This window comes from Ambystoma mexicanum, chromosome 4q (genome assembly GCF_040938575.1).
Source record: "Ambystoma mexicanum isolate Mex_15411 chromosome 4q, UKY_AmexF1_1, whole genome shotgun sequence".
Taxonomy (NCBI): Eukaryota; Metazoa; Chordata; class Amphibia; order Caudata; family Ambystomatidae; genus Ambystoma; species Ambystoma mexicanum.
In genome coordinates, this window is record NC_090928.1 from 624,429,802 (window position 1) to 624,433,821 (window position 4,020).

The window sequence follows — 4,020 nt, forward strand, 5'->3', positions numbered from 1 at the left end:
TCCAGATAGTTAGATGGGAGCCGATGCAGTTGGCGAATGACACTGAGCAAGGTTTCAACGTTATAAGAGTGGAGCTGCGTGCCCTCAGGCTGTTGACAATGCAGAATAGGTATGTTTTGGATCTACTGACAGCAATGGAAGGAGATGTTTGCAGAAATATCAGGGGTTAATGTTGCACATTCGTACATTCTGAAGACGGTGAAAATGGGAAATTGTAATCACTGAAGTGTATGAACTGGGGGTGAAGATGAAAAAAAAAGCCGGCGTCCAAGAACAGGACTGGTTCTCCATGGCCTTCAGCTGGGTCCCATCATGGCTTGGAACATTGATGAAGATGCTGGTGCCTATCATCGTGTTTGTCCTGGTGATTTTTTTGTGCGTGCCAGTTGGTTTTCCGGTGTTGTGCTAAGCAATGCCTAACAGTGCAATGATGATGGTCTCTATTGGTGGTCAAAAGGTACCTCGCAATACAAAGGAGATAGAAGTACAAACTGAACACCCTATTCACCACATGGTCCCAATGCCCATAGGAGACATAGTTGAATGCCTATACCACACAACCATTGTCCCACCCCGTGGCCCCAAGAATTACATAGAGGTATGGGTTGACTTGGCCAGGGATGGAGGTTGCAGTTACATGGCATGTACACCCGAAGAGTATGCGCAAGCAGGAGAAAGCTTGAGACATGTTTGCAGGGCCTGTATGCCAATAAAGGGAACACCTACCTATGAGGAAGCAGTAAGACTAGAAAATGAGCGCACGCATGGGGGGGAATTTGTTACTGTAGAAGTAATGAAAGGGGGAATGTTGGGATGGAAATTAGTTTATCCCACCTCAACTACCTAGGCGCTTTAAGGTAAGGTGAATCCCACATGAGGTTGTGAAGTATATAAGGGGGGAGAATACTGGAGGTGAAACAGGCCCAGAGAAGTGAAACAGGACGAACCTGCATGGCCAGTTCTCACGGAAGTGTTCTCTAGTCCCTTCACTCTTGCAATTACTTAGTATCATCCGGAGGAATGTGTCTGGCAGGACTGTGAGACCTCCAGGCTCCTTGCAGTGCCCATTCACCACAGCCAAGTTGCTAGCAGGCCTCTAAATCCCACCCAGCCACCCAGAGCCATAACCCAAACCGCTGACCTGATCCCCACACTCCTGCATTCTAAGATAAGTGAACGACCCCGGTTCCAGCCATAAAACCACTGACCATAAAAATTTGAAGCATCGCACAATTTTTTCACCTCTCTTCATAAATACATCATTTGTACTGCGAGGCACAGGGAGGGATACATTATAGATCAAAAACAAAGTTGGAAGACCTTGGATGCAAGAGGAGCGGTATCAGCAAAGTGTCATGATGCTTACCCCCGGGGAACCAGACCAGGTCCAGCAACCCCGGGAGCAGGCATCAAGTTATTTTGAGCAAGCCCAAAAACCCCTGCTAGGGGCTGTTTAGGTGTGGTCCTGGCACCTATGGTGCCAGGCTCATATGGAGAGTCATAGAGTATGTCAGTCATAGAGTAGAACTTACCTGATGCAGACCATGCTGCAGAGCTCCAAGCCAAATGAGGCTTGGAAGGGACTATTTTACCTAGGGACTATTTTTTACTCGGGTGGGGCTGGGGAGGAATACTTACCTGGAACTACTTTGGAGGCTATTTAAACCACGACCGAAGAAGAGCACACGCTTCGCGTTATTCTGCATCCAGCAGCGTAACGCTCACCGTGTCTGCAAGCCTGCATCCAGTCTTCTGCCACGCCCGCCTCGAGTCTGCAGCTCCTAGAAAAAGGGAGGAACAGAAGGAGAAAAGGTTAGAATAAGAGCAAAACCTTCGATCCTTACCTGAATTCTGGATCCACCGCACCTTCGTGCTGGAAGAAAGAAGTATTTTACGCGCGCCGCCTCGCCTGCTGCAGCGCCACGCTGAACTCACCGGCCTTCGCAGCATCCTCACGATTCACCGCATCCTTCTGCACGTTCCCGCCGCACTCCGACACCTAAGGGGAACACAAGAACAGCAAAGGTGAGCCAAGGGAATAAACAGAGGCAATAGTAACTACCCCCATAGACTTACCGGATTACCGCCGGGGGTACTATTCCTCTTCACGGGTCGGCGCAGTCTCCATTGCATCCTCGCCGTACCCCGGCCCCTAAGGGGAACAAAAGGACAACAAGGTGAGACAAAGGGACAAACAAGGGGAACTCTTCTCACCACAATAGACTTACCTAATTTTACCGCCGGAGGCATTATTCCCCGAACTTCATATTTTCTCTCCACACCTGAATAAGGGAGCAAGCAACAGGTTACATTCTGGCCTTATTTTATTTAACTGTGTAGGATAAGCCAAATCCTTACCTGAACTTCGTCAGCTACCACGAGGAACTCTTTGCTGGGGTCAAGCTGCAAACTGCAAGGAGTCGGACAAGGGTGAAAGTCAGACATGTGAACTCTTACGAACTACATACTTTTCGGAGTCAATATTGTTCTGGAACTCACCAATTCCTTTGAACCAGTGAAGCAACTGGTTATCAACGCGCCCCTGCGCTCAATGCAGGATGGAGAGCTCATCTTTTCAAACCATCAGGTGAGACTATAAGAGGGGACATCAAAGGAAAGGTGATCTGTGGGGGAACAGCGGGGGTTGGGGGATTTACGCTCGACTCCACGGGTGGTTAATTCCCTTTCTCCATTTGCAGAAGAATATTCCTACGGGCCAAGCAAACGAAGCTAGGTGGGCCAGTCCAGTCTGTCATCTCGACCCTAGGCGTCACATTGGTGGAGACCGCAGCTGTCCAGTTCAGATCAACGCCTCTGTGGGAGCCAGGTGAGCGTAACAGAACGCGAAGCCTACCCACAAATTCCGACCCAGGCATTATGGATACCTCAGAGACTGACCAATTGGCCCAATTACTAGGGGAACTGAGGGCTGAAGTGCATTCCGCCCGTCAAGAAACCAATTCTCTTATGAGAAAACTGATTTTGTCACAGGAGCGAACGGATGACCTTGCTAAGCAACTATTACAAAGCCAGGCTGGACAAGCACCCCTACCTGGTTCCGGGGGAAATCCAGCTCCTGTGTTATCGAGTAACCCTGTGCACATAAACCTACCAGGAAATATTCCATTAGCTCCACCCGAACGCTTTGCCGGAGATTCCAAAAGGTTTGCCGTGTTTATGAACCAATGCCGCTTGCACTTTTTATGCAGACCTGGAGCCTTCCCAAACGATCAAGCCAAGGTAGCCTTTGTATTGTCATATCTCAGCGGCAGTGCAGCTGATTGGTCAATTCCACTAGTTACTCAGGATGACCCAATTCTTCGGGATTTTCAGGGCTTTCAAACAAGCATGGAAAGACTATTTGCCCGGCACTCCCAAGGACAGGCCCTGGATAACGAACTTTTGTCCCTACGGCAGGGTAACCAGGACCTTCTATCTTACATCGCAACCTTTAATAGGTTGATAGTGGAAACTGGATGGCCAGAGGTAAAACGAATCACGTTATTTCATCGAGGCTTCGAGGAGAACTCAAGGATGTCTTGGCTCAAGTCGTGAACCCACCTCAAGACTGCGCTGAATATATACACTTAGTGGTCCAGTTAGATCACAGACTTCAGAACAGAAAGGCTGATCGAGCCAAGTTTGAGAATCGGGTGTTGGTCAAGACCCACGCTAACCCCAAAGGAGCAGATGCTTCAGAACCCATGCAAATCGGAGGGGTTAAAGGACCCTTAACCCAGAAGGAAAGAGAAAGGAGACGGCAAATGCAATTGTGTCTATATTGTCGAACCTCTGTGCATTTTCTACGGGATTGCCCTGTAAAACCACCCAAGAAGGTGGTAGGAGCTGCTGATAAAAGCCATATGGAGTCAGACTCGGGAAACGACCACGCCCGACAAGTGTAGAGGTCCGCTTGCCGAGCTTGAAGAAGGCTACTCAGACCTCACATTTCATCATACCAATGGTCCTCGTAGATCCAGGGCAGCCATCGCGTATGCACGCAATAAGGGCATACATTGA